Source organism: Leptidea sinapis, chromosome 36 (genome assembly GCF_905404315.1).
Source record: "Leptidea sinapis chromosome 36, ilLepSina1.1, whole genome shotgun sequence".
Taxonomy (NCBI): domain Eukaryota; kingdom Metazoa; phylum Arthropoda; class Insecta; order Lepidoptera; family Pieridae; genus Leptidea; species Leptidea sinapis.
This window is the reverse complement of record NC_066300.1, coordinates 913,898-931,990: the sequence shown is the minus strand read 5'-3', so window position 1 is coordinate 931,990 and position 18,093 is coordinate 913,898. Positions and strand designations below refer to the sequence as shown.

The following is an 18,093-nucleotide window of genomic DNA, read 5'->3' as shown; positions in this document are numbered from 1 at the left end:
AATCATAACAATAATACAAAATATATTGAATTCACCGCGCCAAATGTCAAAAATGTAGATGTGAATATTTTATTAAATGGAGAGGTGGTAAAACCAGTGGAATCTGCTATATTTGAAGTATTCAAACATGAAATCTTGTGATTGATATTGTTGTGAGGTGACATTGTGTGTCCTTCAGCTAATAAGTTCAATGACCTCAGTTAATGTTGTGGCCAGTAGTGCAATATTGGATGCCTTATTTCAACATTTGCACTCAAGACAGTTTGGCGTTGCGGTATTCAAGACTGTCCAAACTTAAACAGTTGAAAGTCCGTGGTTCAAATCTCGGCCGTGAATAACATTTTATTATTTTATTTATTTTAGTATATTCTTATTATAAATAAAATATGAAGTTTGCGTATTGCAAGTTGACAACAGGAAGCAGTGGTGAGATTATCACTTGCACTAAATGTAGACAAAATTATCATGTTCAGTGCCTCTTTGCAACTGATAATAAAAAGGAATTAAATAATGAGTTGAAGAAGCATTGGATGTGCCCGGAGTGCTCTTTAATGTTACCCAGGCAAATAAACAACGATAATACCCCTATACGTAGTAGTGGTGTCATTAATAAGTCAAATGGCAATATAAATTTTAAAAGAGGTGGTAGTTCATTTTCGCGTATTCATGTGGACACGTCATGTGAAGAAGCCGAAAATGATAACAATTTACTGGAGTTGATTAGGACGGTTGTCACATCGGAATTTTCAAGCTTGAAGGATGAATTTAAATCAGCACTTGTTCCACTCAAAGATGAATTAATATCGATTCGACAGGATTTCAATTGTATAAAGGAATCTTTGGACTTCTTTAATTCAAAATTTGATAGTTTAATTTTACGTATTGAAAAATGTGAAAAAGAATTAAATCAGCATAGTGAAAAGTTATCTGAGTTTGAGGAAGTAAAATCTACAATGCAATAAATCCTTACAGAAAACAATAATCGTGAGCAATGGGCTCGTCGATCGAATATTGAAATCTATGGAATTCCTGAACATAAAAATGAAAATCTGTATTCTATTTTACAAAATGTTGCCAGCAAAACCTCCATTAAAATTGATCCCAGCGCCGACATTGATTTTATCACCAGATTTGCCACCAAAAAAAAAAATAAGGATGCTAAAAAGTGTAAACCTATCATTGTGAAATTTTTAAGTCGATGGAAAAAAGATGAATTCCTTGCACAAGCAAGAAAACTAAAGATAAAGGGTAATGATTTAGGTTTTTCAAACAATTATAATAATGTTTGCTTAAACGAGCATCTAACAAGTTCAAATAAAACCTTGCTGCTATCTGTAAAAAAAATAGCAAAGGAGAAGAATTATAAATATGTTTGGATAAAAAATTGCAGTATAATGTTAAGACGTTCCGAAAATAGCGCTGTACTAAATATATGTAATGTGAATGATTTAAACAAAATTGTATAAGGATTACTTATATATCTACCTATGGCACATCATGTTATGGAGTCTTTTTGTTTTCCTGCCATAGTTGTTTATATCTTTATAATGCATTTTGCTCAATTTTAATTTTTGATTATTATACGTTATTATATATTTTATTATTAAACGTTTGTGAAGGCATTTGTGTTTATAAGTTACCTTTTAAATGGGTTTTTAGTCGCGGAATCTATTTAATGTATGTTATTATAGTTATTTTTATATTTATTATGTAATATATTATAATTTTTCTTTTAATACCAGGCAAATATTGAATAGTGGAGTTATAATTATTATTTTACAGAATTTTTTGTACGTGTAATTGCTTTAAACTTTTTAAATCATGCGATATAATTTAAGCATTTTGTACCAAAACGTACGAGGCTTGCGTACCAAAACTAATAAGTTCTTCAGGGCAATGTTGCATGGGGAGTATGATATTATCTGTCTTAGCGAAACGTGGTTGTATGATGGTATTTTTGATTCCGAACTCTTTGATTCAAGATACACTGTCCATAGATGTGATAGAAATTATAATGTACGTAGTGACAAAATGGGCGGCGGTGTACTTATCGCCTTAAAGTCTAACATAACAGTTCGTTCGTCGACATCCATTCAATTGAGCAATTTTTCAGCTGAAATAGTGAAAGTAACAGTATCGTTGATGTCTACTGTAATAACCAGGTCACTTCATATATATTGCTGCTATTTCCCTAATATTAACCATCATTGTGAGAGGCTTATTGATTTCTTTGAACTGGTTTCGGATGAGAAGCTAAATTATCCTAACGATAGTTTCTTGGTGTTGGGTGACTTTAATGTTCCGACTGCGCAGTGGGATAGGAATGACAATGTCATGATCCTGTGTAACCTTTGCGACGATAATAGTCTGGTGTATGCCTTGGCCAACTTTATGAATTTTGCTGATCTGAGGCAATTTAATTCAGTTCATAATGTCAATGGCAGATTTTTAGATCTTGTTTTTAGTGACTGCCACTGTTCCGTTAGTCATTGCACTCAACCGCCTGTTAAAGAGGATGCACATCACCCAGCTCTGGGAATATTATTTTCTATCCAGAACTTACGATTAATTAAGCCAAATGCTAGATTGATTCGACTTTTTCACCGTGCTAACTACGAGGAAATCAATAATGCACTGTCCGAAATTAATTGGTTTGAATTATTGGATGGCCGTGATATCTTGGATGCAGTTAATTTTTTTAATGAAATAATGCATAAAATTGTAAATGATTTTATTCCAGTCAAAATTTTAAGACGTACTCATAAGTTTCCCTGCTGGTACCCTAGATGCTTAATAAAAGTTATTAAAGAAAAATTAAAGTATCATAGGAAATGGAAAATTTATATCAGAATTTCTGATTATGATACGTTTAGTCTGTTGCGTGATCGCGAAAAAAGGTTACAAACTAAATATTATGACTTGTATATTTCAAATTCTGAAAACAAAATAAAAAATTGTAGCAAATTCTTTTGGTCATTTGTCCGAGCGAAAAACTCTTCTAGTTATATCCCTGATATTATAAATTTAAGCGAATTAACGGCAAGTGATGGAAATGATATTTGTTCCCTTTTTAGTAAATATTTTGAATCCATTTATGAGTCACCTGTCTTAACCTACAATAATAATTGTGTAAGTGCTTCGAGTAAGTATAGCTGTTAGCATTGGATCAGTTTCACTTTCTCCTATTATAGTAAAGAGATACCTCAGTAAACTGGATATTAATAAGGGAAGTGGGCCAGATGGCTTGCCACTTATTTTTTTTAAGACGTGTCGTACCTCTCTATCTCTTCCTCATTATTTATTATTCCACAAATCTATTTGTAGTGGCGTTATGCCTCAACTGTGGAAACAAAGTTATGTGGTACCAGTTTTTAAATCAGGTGACAAGCACAATGTGAAAAATTACAGACCCATATCCAAATTATGTACGATTGCTAAACTTTTTGAAAAAATTATATTCAATTGTGTTTTTCCTATTCTACGACCCATTATTATTCCTCAACAGCATGGTTTCGTTAGCAACGTGTGGAGTCCAACTTATGTGAGTTTGTTCATCAGGTAACTACTGCAATGGATCAAGGCTTCCAGGTGGATGTTGTGTATACCGACTATTCAAAAGCTTTTGATAAAATCTGTCATCTTATCTTAATTCGTAAAATTGAAGAACTCGGTATACATGGCGACCTGCTCCGTTGGCTTACTTCATACCTCAGGGATCGAAACCAGGCTGTTACAGTTAAAGGTTACTGCTCTACGTTCGTGCCTGTTCCTTCTGGTGTTCCTCAAGGATCTCATCTTGGACCCCTTTTATTTAACCTATACATAAATGACATTATTGCAGTATTTAAACATTCTTCAATTCTTCTCTATGCTGATGATATGAATCTTCATATATATATCTATATAAAACAATAAGTAAACCTTCGGATTGTAGCTTATTACAGGATGATTTGAATGAATTGTGTAAATATTGCAATGATAATCTCTTACAACTTAATATTAAAAAATGTAACGTAATATCTTTTTCTCGCAAAAAAATGCTATTAAATTCAAGTACACTTTAAATAAAAATCTTATTGAACGGGTTTCATGGGTGAGAGATTTGGGCGTTCACCTTGACTCCTCGTTAACCTTTTTCACCACTATAGATGTGTGACTGCAAAAATCTATCGCATGCTTGGTTTTGTTCTTAGAGTCAGTAAAGATTTTAAACATATTACCACCTTGATTCTTCTATTTAATGCATTTGTTCGTTCTTTACTTGAATTCGGCTCGGTAATTTGGAATCCTCATTACAATGTCCATATTCAAGAAATAGAGAAAATTCAAACGAAATTCTTAAAGCATTTAAAATTTAGGTGTTCCGCTATCGATCAATATGTTCCTAACTTAATCTCTCTGGAAAAACGTCGTAAGGTAAAGGATCAAATATTTCTGCTAAAATTACTTCATAATATGATTGACTCTCCACTTCTTCTTAATTGCCTTAATTTCCGATGTCCAAGACAATCTTCGCGAATTAAATCTTTATTTAATTTACATACTACACGCACTAACTATGCACAAAATGCCTTCATTCACCGTTCTTGTTTAGTATACAACAAAGAATTCTGTTCAATTGATTACTTTTCAGGGTCGATACAGAAGTTGATTGAACAAATTAAGAAAATGTCTTAGTTTTAAATAATTCTCATTAGTATTATATATAATAAATATTGCATCACTTATTAACTTAAAAATGTATGCTTTTATTATTAATATTATGACTAAAATCATATATAATTTTCTATAAATATTTTGTTATTTTCAATTCAATATATTTAATTAATATTTATTATTTTCATTACAAATAGGTACTTTTAAATTGTAATTAATTTGCTCGCATTTTTCTATGTACTATTTAATTGTGGAAACTTTTATTGGTCAGTGATTTATATTTTAAGTTTTATTTTTTAAGTGTATTAAGTTGTACTGTTTGTTTCCCGAATAAAATAAAATAATAAATAAAAAAATAAATATTTCTTGGCATTACTCTTGATTCCAGATTGCAGTGGGGCCCCCATATTGAAGGATTGGCGAATAGGCTTAGTTCTGCAGCACATGCGGTTAAGAAAATTAGACGGTTAACTGACATAGATACGGCGAGATTAGTATACTTTAGTTATTTTCATAGTATTATGTCCTATGGTATATTGTTATGGGCAGTGCGGCCGATATTAATACTTTCTTTGTGCTGCAGAAGATGGCTATTCGCGCGATTTATAACGTAGGTCCCAAAGAATCATTAAGAGAAAAATTTAAAGAAATAAACATTTTGACTGTTGCTTCTCAATACATTTTCGATATTGTAAATAATGTTTTGTATGTTCATAAGCACATTGAGGAATTTTCTAGAAACTGTGACATTCATAATGTTAACACGAGAAACAAATGTAAACTTGTTATGCCTACTACTCGGTTGGATCGAGTTAGTAAGTCTTTTGTTGGGCGATGTATATGCTTCTACAATATGATCCCAGAAAATGTACAAAACAAATGTGTTACGAAATTTAAAAGAATTGTTAAAAAACGTTTGTGTGGGAAAGGTTATTATAGCATTTCTTAATGACACCACGGACTGGGAATAAAGCGAACACCCTCAGGCTCCTTAATTATAAATGTTTATTGTACGATATTACATTGTAATCCATATTTTATATAAAAAAAAAAGCCCGCTGAGTTTCTTGCGCCCATTCTTCTCAGGTTTGAGGCAGTCTCTTTTGAATGGGTGGTAGATTTTGACGTTCAATAAGTGATTTTAAATCCTATTTTGAATAAAAATATTTGAATTTGAATATTGTTGGACCTCTACCTACCTCTGCTCAAGGACATTGTTATCTGATAACAATGATCGACAGACATACTGGTTTGCCTGAGGCCATCCCTAGCGACAATATTACAGCCGAGACAATTGCAGATATCATATACAATCACTGGATCTCAAGATTTGGATGCCCAGCGACACTAACAAGCGATCAAGGTCGACAATTCGAAAGCTCTCTGTTTACCAACTTGATGAAAACTATGGGAGTTAAACGGATACGAAGTATATAATAACCCAAAGAGTAACGGAAAGGTAGAACGCTTTCATCGTTGCTTGAAGACAGCCCTTCGTTCAAGGTTAACGAACACCTGTGCATGGTTCAATGAACTACCAACCGTATTATTAAGCCTGCGCGCAGTTCTACGATCGGATACAGGCGTTAGCGCCGCCTAACTAACATACGGCTATAACCTTCGTCTACTAAGTGATTTCTTCGACATAAACACACAAACATCATCTACCTCATTGGATCATACCTACGTTTATAAATTACGTACCCATATCGCAGCTAATAAACCACACTCACCTACTTCACATCGTAATAACAAACACATATTTGTTCATCAAGACTTACATACATGCAGTCATGTGTTTATTAGAATAGATTCAGTAAAACCACCATTACAAACACCATATGAAGGACCTAGTGTGTTATCAAACGAAGCGGTAAAGTATATACCATTCAGTTACCAGGTCGACAAACAAACATATCGATCGACCGTTTAAACCCTGCATATTTATTAAATAAAACTGAAGAAATCAATACATTATATTCATTACCTTTACCTGTACAAGTTACCAAAAACCTTACCGATACCATACCTAACAATCATACCACCAATACCCAAATAAAATACAAATACCCTACAAACAACTTGACGTCCCAGCCTATCAAAATGTCAAGGACAGGCCGACACATCAAGTTGCCGGTGCGTTTCACTTGAAGGGGACTCCTGTAGCTGTACCTACAACCAATAATATTATCAATTAATACAAATGTCTAATATCTAACTTGTAACGTAATACCTTCGTAGCATTATAGATCGTAGAAATATTAATCGTGCATAATAACTGTAATAAGCGTATGCCGAAAGATTCGTTCTGAAAAGAACATTTTATTTTATATAACGTAATATTAGCTCTGATAAGAACCATTTCATAATGCTGGACATCAACTCATAGAATCATACAGATCACCAGTAGTCACCTAATCGATGTAAGAGCATCGTCACGTTCTCTCGACGACCGCAGATATACTCACGTGATCAGTCATATGCTCCGCGTTACACAACCACACAGCAAGGCCGAGCGTCCTCGAATGACGCGTCGGGACTCGGGGGTCGATCGCTATTCATGCAATTTTAATCAATGAGCGACAGAGTAGGTGCTGAATGCTCATTGACATCGTATGATCGAGGTTCGACGCGAGTTTACACAAACCGCGCTCTCTGGCCGGCTTACTGCGATAGCATTAGTTTTAGAGCGAGATAGAACACATAATATTATTCTCAATTCTTATTGAATGAAACGTTTTACTATTGGTTAAAATGTAAGCTTTAGTATTGGTGTGTATTTTCTGAACTTGTAAATATTGTTTGAGTAACAATTGTAATTGGGTAACTAGTTTTAAGGATTTTGTATATATCTTATATATAAAATTCTTGTGTCACAATGTTCGTTCCCGTACTCCTCCGAAACGGCTTGACCGATTCTCATGAAATTTTGTGAGCATATTGAGTAGGTCTGAGAATCGGCCATCTACGATGAACAGTTACTTTTGTATCGCGATTTTAATATCGGCAATACAACGTTTGCTGGGTCAGCTAGTATCATGTAACTTTCAAATAAATCATATCTTCCACATATTCCTCACAGTCAAGCAGTTTTTTTTTTCTATAACTGGCTCCGTCGACTGAATGTCGACGATTCGGCGAACGTCAAGGTGGAGAGATTTTTTATTTTAATTTAGCTGATTGAAGTATATAAAGAGCTGATTTAAAAGGAAATGAACGGTTGATATAGGTGTGTTTTTTTTTTGTGAACTGAAGAATAGGCAACAAGAGTTAGTACGGTTAGTAATAAACACCCATAACACAACAATATTAACTACCTTGTTAGTATCTAATCTAAGTTTAAGGGAGAAATGTGTGAATGTAAGTGGGAATATGTGCCTAATAGAAGCGTAGAAAGTATGGAGAATAGAAATTACAATTTAATATTATTGCGGGAGATAAATTTGTACAGAATCTTTATGAAAGGGGACTGGCATAAAGTAAGAAGAAAAGGGATGTTGATGGGGCGAGGGATATCCTTCGGTAGAAGGTCATAATATAGAGGAATTGACAATTTAGGGCAATAGAAAAAAATATGTTCAATAGTACCTTCCTCAAGGCCACATTCACATATAGAATGGTCCCTTACCCGGATCTTGGCCAAAAATTCTTGGGGAACAGACAAATCCCAAGCGAAGTCATATGATGACAGAAGTGAAAAGTTTATTTTGTTTTTTTTGAGGAAAGAACCAGGGCTTAGAGGGGATAAAGGGTTGGATAGAACCATAGAATTTACCTTTAGTTTGTTTTGTGATTTGCCATAAAGCATTCCATGAATCAGTCAGAAAGTGTTTAGACATAGCGCGTAGATCTCGAGGAAAACAGTAATTAAATTTTAATGTTCCAGACTGAATCGCGTCTTTAGCGCACTAGTCTGCAATTTCATTGCCTAGTTATCCCTAGATGACTAAGTATCCAAGCTAATGCAACTTCTATTCCCATTATGTGACATCTGTACAGGGATGCCTTTGTTCTTAAATTAATTGTGAAGTTGTTTGAAGATTTGAAAGGATTTTTTGTTAGGTCCAACAAGCAGCTTAATGAGTTAGACAAGATTAAAGACTTGTTGATCTTATGTGATTCAACATAAGATACATGATACCGCCTCTGACAGGGCAATTGATTCGCCAGTAAAGATGGAATTCTGCGGGGGACTTTTGTAATTTAGAATTATACGGAACTTAGGGATCCAAACTGCAGACCCGACCCAGCTATTATTGGATAATTTGGATTCGTCCGTGTACAACGTCACCCAATCAGACCACTCAGAAGATAGAATAGAATTAAATTTTCTATTGGCTTCAGGGCAGTGTTTAGTAATTTCAAAGTCAAAGAAAATTTTAGGTTGGAAAATGAGAGACTGATATTCTACTTCAAAGACTGGGCATAAGGCTGATTGGTAAATGGGAAGTGGAAAGGCTTTAAATTTAATATAAGAATTAATTAACGGAGGCGGATCTTTATGAGACCAATATAAAGAAGTTTGAATAGTTAGAGACAAAGAGTGCAGAATATCAAGAAGGGGGTGTGCGCTAAATTGGATTACGTTAGTTATGAATCTATCGGCTAGGTGCTGACGGCGAAGGTGAAGAGGTGGGTCTACACACTCCACTTGGAGAGCGTTGACGGGAGAACATTTCATAGCATCAGTTATTATTCGTAAGCATTTGGACTGGATTTTCTCTAATTTGGACAGGGCTATTTTGCTCCACGGCTCAATTAGAAAGCTACCGTAATCAAAATGACTACGAACGATAGCATTGTATAAAAGTTTTTGACAAAATGGGTGGGCACCCCAGCGTACCCCCGAATGGGCCCTCATAACGTTTACATCCCTCTCACATTTCTTAACAATGTACTTCAAGTGGTGAATACCGGAGAGCTTAGAGTCAAGAAAAAGACCTAGGAATTTAACATTATCCTTAAACGGGACTGATTCATCACCTACTGAGAGATTTATGAGCAATATAGTGCGTTTTCGGGAAAAAATAACCGCAGTACATTTGGGAACAGAAAGAGTGAGGTTGTGGTCTAAGAGCCATTGATTCAGATAATATAAAGCGGAATTCAAGCAAGATGATGAATAGTTAAAAGAAGATAAGGACGGAGTATAGTACTATATCATCAGCATATTGAAGAATTTTGCAGAATGGGCTAACAGTAAGGGCTAGGTCAGAAGTATATATATTATATAGGATAGGACTTAACACCGAACCCTGTGGGAGGCCCTTCCAGACAGTTCGAGGTGGGAGGAGGGTTCCTTGATGGCGGACGGAAATAGAGCGACCCATTAACATTTTACAAATGATATTGATCAACCTAAAAGGAATACTCAGCTGGTGCAGTTTCTGCCTGAGTAGAGGAAGGTGAACGTTGTCATATGCTGCTGAGACATCTAGAAAGACCCCAACAACATACTCGCTTCTAGAAAATGCCAAACGAATTTCAGAAGTAAGGATGCTTAGGTTGTCCAGCGTACCGCTGTGTTTTATTTAATCGCCCAACGCTCAGTCTCTAAACCGTCATCTGTCAAATGTCAATCTATCAAGGACTGCTTGTTTCAAACAATCGCTTTTTTGATTTTGCGTTTCAAGGCTCATGAAGAGTTTTGATCATGACATCAAGTAAATACTGGAAAGGGCGGGAAACTTAAGATCGGTCGCACGTAATTTTGATAATTTTTCATTTTATTTTCATGTAAATATTTAGATATTTTGATCAGATAAGTTGTAGTTTGTATATATTTTAGTAGTTAGTTTTTATTAAAGTGTTAATTTGTGTAAATTTCATCCTATTGGTAAGTCTTCTTTTCTTCACTTTTCTATGATATGATGGACCCCCCGGATGATCCTGGGGGGACAGCCCCTGATATAGGTAGTGACAATTTCTAATAATGACGAAGGTAGCACGATGGATACAGATGGTTCTGTGTCTCAGACATCTAGTGGCCGTAAAAGAGTGTCAGCTTGACCCAGAATATGCAGACACTGTAATAAAAGACGACGAAAACACCGTGGTGATAAGAAGGATATTAAGGAAAGTGATTGCAAATGTGTAGACATTAGTGACAAACAAATTCTTTCCAAAGTCGATTCCTGCAATAATTCTTCTATACTAGTAGAGACCATACAAAAAAATAACACAGACACTCCACAACAGCCACAGCCCCCTGTTGCAAGGCTGTTATATAATAACATGGATTCGCAATGGCAAAATTTTTATAAGGAAAAATGAAGGTTCCCAATATATTCTGATCAAAAATAAAAATACGCTGGACAATCTTATTTAGGTGTTAATTATTATATTATTTTTAGTGATAAATAAATTTAAAATTCGATAGTTTAAATGTATACTATCAGAACTCAAGAGGCTTAAAAACTAAAACACATAATTTTTATCGCCAAGTGTTATGTAATAATTATGATATAGTGGTTCTAACTGAGACCTGGTTAAATAGTAGTGTGGCGAGTAGCGAGCTTTTCGACCCGAGATACATAGTGTATAGAAGAGACAGACACGATTTCAAATTCAGTTTCAAAAGTGACGGTGGTGGCGTACTTATCGCTGTGTCGAGAAAATTTAGTTCACGTAGAATATGTAGTTGGGAAACAGACTTAGAAGATTTTTGGGTTCTTGTTGATTTACCTTTTTCTAAGTTTAAAATTACTCGTCAGATAGCCTTTTGTGTAATTTACATGACTCCACCAGTTAATCGTTCTAGGCTGAACGGTTTTTTGGATAAATGCAGCTCTATATTAGAATGTTATCAAACTTGTGAGAATTGTATACTTGGAGATTTTAATTTGAGCAGCATTAATTGGCCTTTACTGAATGACGCTCCCAGTGATTATATTATTCCTGAAATAAGTCGCTCCTTAATTGATTTTATTCATACTAATAATTTAAAACAAAATAATTATATTTTTAACCATTCTGGGAAAATTCTTGATTTGGTCTTAACTAATTTGCCAACTTGCACAGTCAGGCAATCACACGATGCCTTAAGCACTATTGATATATTGCATCCTCCTCTGGAAATTGATATACTATTTATGCGTGAAAATAAATTACATTTTAATGAAAATAACCCGCAACTCAATTTTCGAAGGGCAGAATATGATATTATACGCTCAAAATTAGCACAGATTGACTGGAAAGATATGATAAGTAAACATGACAACGTTAATGATATGGTTAATTTATTTTACGCCAATATTCAACAAATAATACGTGAAACGGTTCCTTTAAAAAATAAATGTAATCATAAATATCCTTCTTGGTATGACCGTTCATTAATTCATTGTTTAAAAGAAAAAAATAAGTTAAGATTCCGTTTCAAACATTAAAGAAACCCCCGAGATTATATTGAATTAAAGTTAATAAGTTCACGTTGTACCCGTCTGGCTTCTGTTTGCTATAACCGACATTTAGTCAATTTACAAAAAGAATTTAGGCATAACCCAAAGTTTTTTTGGAGTTACATTAAATCGAAACGTGGTGGTACTAGTGCGTATCCGGCTCTTATGACTGATGGTGAGGTGATAACTTCAGATGGCCCCCAAATCTGTGAACTTTTTTCTTCATATTTTGGCTCTATTTATACAAATAACAGTGGACAACCTTACAATAACTGTCTAAACTCTGATTATTTCTATAATGTCAGGAATAATGGTCCGTTATTGATGCCGCCACAGATTGACGATAATATGATTTTAAAAAAACTGCAATCACTGGATAGAAATAAAGGAGCTGGGCCAGATGGAATTCCTTCAATTTTTGTGGTTGAATGTGCTGAGCAGTTGGCAGTACCCCTCTCATTTATATACAATAAATCTCTGAGTACGGGATGCTTTCCGTTATATTGGAAAACAGCCAAGGTGGTCCACATACATAAGTCAGGCCCTCAGGAATTAATTAAAAACTATAGACCAATCTCCATTTTGTCCACATTTGCCAAAATTTTAGAATCCTTAATTTGTCCTTTTCTACAAAATCACTTCAAATTGTTCTTACATGAAGTTCAACATGGCTTTGTACCTTTAAGATCAACAACAACCAATCTCGTAGATTTTTGTGAAACTATAACCGAATTACTGGATGCACAGAAACAGGTCGACGTTGTATATACTGACTTCAGTAAGGCTTTTGATCGAGTGTGTCATAGTATCTTGATCGCCAAATTATCAGCTTATGGTATATCCAACATATTTTTGGAATGGTTTAGATCATATTTGTCTAGTCGCTACTTTTTTGTGGTGGTGAATGGCTTCAATTCCTCACCTCAATTTATTACATCTGGTGTACCGCAGGGCTCTCATTTAGGGCCCCTACTTTTCAATTTTTTTATTAACGATATCGTCAATTCCATAAAATCATCAAAACCTTATCTCTATGCCGATGACTTGAAAATATTAAAAGAAATTAATTCAATCGAAAATCTCGAGAGCATTACTTTATGGTGCCATTATAATGGTATGGTATTAAACTCAGATAAGTGCCACTTTATTACTTTTTCACGGAAAAGAAGTAACGTAGCGTACAATTATAGCATTAATGGGACTTCTATTCATAAGTTAAATCAAGTTAAAGATCTTGGCATTGTTTTTGATGCTAAGTTAACTTTCGTTCCCCATATAGAGTATGTTACCTCTCGGGCATCTAAAATGTTAGGATTTTTAATTAGAAACATAAAAGTATTTCGTGACAACTTTTTAAAAATTTCACTTTACAACTCATTGGTACGGAGCATATTGGAATATGGATCGGTAGTTTGGAGACCTCACTATGCGACACACATGTTAAGAATAGAGCGAATTCAAAAAAGATTTATTTGGCATTTAATTTATTCGAACGGACTTTCAAGAAAAAGTCTGTTTACCTATGCTAATAGACTCGTATTTTTCAAAATGACTTCCTTAGAAGACAGGCGAACTCTAATCGATCTTATCTTTGTATTAAAACTTTTAAATGACAAGATTGACTGTCCTCAGCTTCTGAATAAAATTAATTTTCGTGTCCCTAGTAGATATCCCCGGAAGCAAATTGCTCCGCTAGTTCCACCGGTTCGAAGATGTATGTTTGGAGCGAACTCTCCTATTCCTAGGCTGTGCAAGATGGTAAACATATATAGCGATTACATCGATATTAATTTCACGACTTCTGTCTATACAGTTCGTAAATTATTTGTATGTAAGTTTAGTGAATAAAATGTAGTCATAATAATTATGTTTCTTAGTTTTATAATATATATATAATAATCTTAAATAATAATAATTTCAAACAAAATCATTTAACCATTATTACTTGTTAGCATATATTTTTTTCCCTTAAACTAATATTTACTTTGTGAAAATTATTAAAGCATGTGGTAGATACCTGTAATTGTTTGTTACATTAAGCACATTATATTTAGTCTATATTATAAATATGTAACGCATCAATGTAAACAAATGTTGGTATTTCTAAATAAATAAATAAATAAATAAATAACTCATTAGATGCTGCTCCTTTTGTTGTACACATTCAGAAACAGTATTCATCTCCCGATGATAATGTTACTTTACATCCAGTTACATTTGGTCGTTTTCTCAAAAGAAATTCTATTAAAAATATTGTGAATGGAAGTTTAAAAAGGATAGGCCGGAATAGGTTATCTATTTCTTTTTCTAAGTACCAAGATGCAAATGACTTTGTTGAAAACAAAAATTTAGAAAATGAAAAATATAAGGCTTTTATTCCATCATTTTCTGTGAGAAGAATAGGAATAGTCAGAGGAGTACCAGCTGAGTGGTCTGAAGAGGAAATAAAAGATAATGTTTCTGTTCCTATTGGCTGTGGCCCAATCATAAAAATTAGGAGAATAAAACGAAAGATGATGATTGATGGACAAAACCATCTTAAATGTACTGAGTCTGTGGTATTTACTTTTGATGGACAGTTTTTGCCTAAACGAGTATATATGTGCTACACTTCTCTTACTGTAGACTTGTATATATATCCTACTATTCAATGCTACAATTGTTGTCGGTTTGGTCATGTGAAATCTCAATGCAGATCTAAACCAAGATGTTTTAGATGTGGTCAAGGACATAGTGGTGATAACTGCTCTGTTCAAGATGATTTTATATCTTGTTGTTTATGTAAAGGTTCCCATATTGCAACTGATAAAAAATGTTTAGAATATGAAAGACAAAGAGCTATAAAGGAATCAATGGCTAAAAACTGTATTTCCTATTCAGAAGCTTCAAAGATACATCCATCTGTCTCTCGAATTTCATATGCAGATACATTACTCTCATCACCTAACATCACTCCTAATACTTTTCCAACCCAGCATCAACATTCAACACCTAAAGCTATAAACAATACTTCATATAAAAAAACTGTTTTTGTTAAACCAAAGCCTCCACCTACACTTAGCAAAGGATATGACAAATCTGCTCACCAAGAAATTTTAAGGGATTTTAATATTCCCCAACCCTCTAATGGATGTGCATTAATTAACAAAGAAAATGAAATTGATTTAATTATTTCTCTTATAAAATCTCTTAGTCAATCGAATGAATTTTCACCGTCCAAAGCTGCCTTATTAGTTTCTGCAATTACTCAAATTTATAAACCAAATAATGGACAAAGTTCTTCAATGGAATTGTCAAAGCATCACTCCTAAAAAAAATGATCTTATTTATTTATTAAATAAATATAAACCTTATATCTGTGCTCTTCAAGAGACATGGTTGAAACCAGGATCTTTATTTAAGATTCATGGTTATTCATGTCTCAGAGAAGATCGTGTGGATGGGCATGGCGGAGTAGCCATGCTTGTGAAACACCCTCTTTCCTTTTCTCTCTTCTCTATTCCTTCTCACAGTAATGATTTTTCTATTATTGCTGCTTTAGTTGAAAATATCTGTTATGTATCTATTTATATACCTCATCCTTCTTCTGCAATCTTAAATGAAATTAAAGATATTATTTCCATTCTTCCGAAGCCTTAATGATCCTTGGTGATTTTAACTGTCACCATGAATCCTGGGGTTACTTATCTTCTAATAGTTATGGTAACACATTAATAGATATATTTGATTCAGTGAATTTGTGTATATTAAATGATGGTCGTCCTACACGACGTTCTCATCCTGACGAGGGCCCAAGTGCTCCAGATTTAACAGTCACTACACCTAATCTTGTTTATTCTTTGTCCTGGGATCCATTACGATCTACTTTTGGTAGTGATCACTTCCCACTATTATTATCATTTCCAACCTGCAATAATAACAATAAAGTATTACATAAAACTTATTCTCCTCGTTTAAAATATAAGCTTAATGATGTTGATTGGGATTTATATAAAGATCTAATAAAAAACAAAATCTTTACACTTCCAAAAATTAATCCAGGTACAGAATCTCAGTGTGCAGATTCTTTAGCAAGAATCTTTATTGAGGTTGCCAATGAGATATTTCCAAGTAAAAATAGCTCTTTGGGTTTTATTCCTTCTCCTCCTTGGTGGGATAACGAATGTACTGAGGCAGTAAAGAGAAGAAAATATGCTGAAATTACATACTGTCAATGTTCCACTGATGAGAATTTTGAAATTCTTACAAAGAGTATGTCAGAAACTTCAAAATTTCTAAAGAAAAAGAAATTTGATGGCTGGAAAAATTTCTGCTATTCAATATCACCTGATGTCAAACCATCTCTTGTATGGCATAATATAAGAAGGTTTAGATCTGCATACAAAGATTCATCTCCAAAATCAATCCCTTTTCATTTAGTTAATAGCTTTTTAGATAAATTGGCTCCACCTTTCGTTCCTGAAGACTTAATAATTGGTTACCCTGTAATAAATATAAATAATGATAACTGTTTTGGTTTAAACAGTATATTTTCTCTGACTGAACTAAAAGGTGTATTGTCTCATGTTAAGGATTCTGCTCCTGCACTGGACGGTATTCCGTATTCCTTTATCTCTCATTTAGATGATGATGCTTTATTTTATTATTTATCTCTTATAAATTCCATAGTGACATCTGGTAACATCCCCTCCACGTGGAAACGTCAAGAAATAATTCCCGTACTGAAACCTAATAGGTGTTCTTCAGACCATTCTGCCTATCGCCCAATCGCACTTTCTTCTGTTTTGATGAAAATTACAGAACATCTTATAAAAAATCGTTTAGAATGGTTTGTTGAGCATAACGGTCTATTATGTGAATCCCAATTCGGTTTCAGACGTGGGAAAAGTACTATTGATAGCTTAAGTATATTCATTTCTGATATTCAATTATCATTTTCAAATAATAAATCAGTAAAAGCTGCGTTCTTAGATATAAATTGTGCCTATGATAATGTCGTAATAAGTATTTTAAAGAGTAAGCTTTTACAACTTAATATACCTCTGCTATTAACAAATTTTATCATAAACATGCTTTCCGAAAGATACATAATCCTGAAACTAGATGACAGGAAGTCAATTACTCGACTTGTTTCAAAGGGCCTCCCCCAGGGATCAGTACTTAGCCCAATATTGTATAATATTTATACACACGATTTAAAATCATCACTTAATAGTGTAAATGTTCTTCAGTATGCTGATGATCTATTAATTTACTGTCGTGATATTTCTATTGAAAAAGCTAGTTCTTCTATAACACAACCGCTGATAAATTTAAAAACTTGGTTGGACTTAAATGGCCTTGATCTATCACCTGAAAAAAGTACAATAGTTTTATTCACGAGATCAAGAACTCCTCCTCCTATTTCTATATTTTATGAGGGTTATCAGATTCTAGTTAAAGATAATGTTAAGTTTTTGGGAATTGTCTTAGATTCGAAACTAACTGGTATCCCACATTGTGATTACCTAAATGCTAAATGTGAGCGTACTCTTAATATTTTAAGATGCCTGTCAGGTGTTTGGTGGGGTGCGCACCGTTTTTTCATGAAATTGTTATATAATGCTCTTATAAGAAGTATATTAGATTATGGTACATTCTTGCTGGAGCCTGGTAGTGTCAAGGCATTTAAAAAACTAGATTTCATACAGTCCAAAGCTTTACGAGTAGTTTCTGGTGCTATGCGGTCAAGTCCTATCAATGCTCTTCAAGTAGAATGTGGTGATCCTCCACTACATCTACGTCGTCAATATTTAGCAGACAAATTTATATTCCGATCTTTTCAGTTTCTTAACCACTCTCTTTATAACAAACTTCAGAAACTTTCTCATTATATAGATTCATCTGTATATTGGTCAAATAAAAAACCACCTTGTCTAATCAATAGTTTTAAGAAATTTATCACCATAAAAGCTCCTATTTATCGATCCATTAATTATCCTCTTTTCAGTACTAGCTTTGAAGCATTAATGTTGCTTCCAGAAATTAATTTTAACTCAGA

The 18,093-nt window shown here is 33.8% G+C and overlaps 1 long non-coding RNA gene across 2 annotated transcripts in view; it reads right to left on the bottom strand.

The window, feature by feature from the left end:
• Window positions 1-17,000, bottom strand: part of LOC126975527 (uncharacterized) — a 169,522-nt gene extending 152,522 nt beyond the window's left edge. The window contains exon 1 of one of the 2 annotated variants that reach the window (XR_007731736.1): window positions 16,075-17,000. This is a non-coding gene — a long non-coding RNA (uncharacterized LOC126975527). The other variant, XR_007731739.1, reaches the window with a different exon arrangement.
• Between the last annotated feature and the right edge of the window lie 1,093 nt (window positions 17,001-18,093).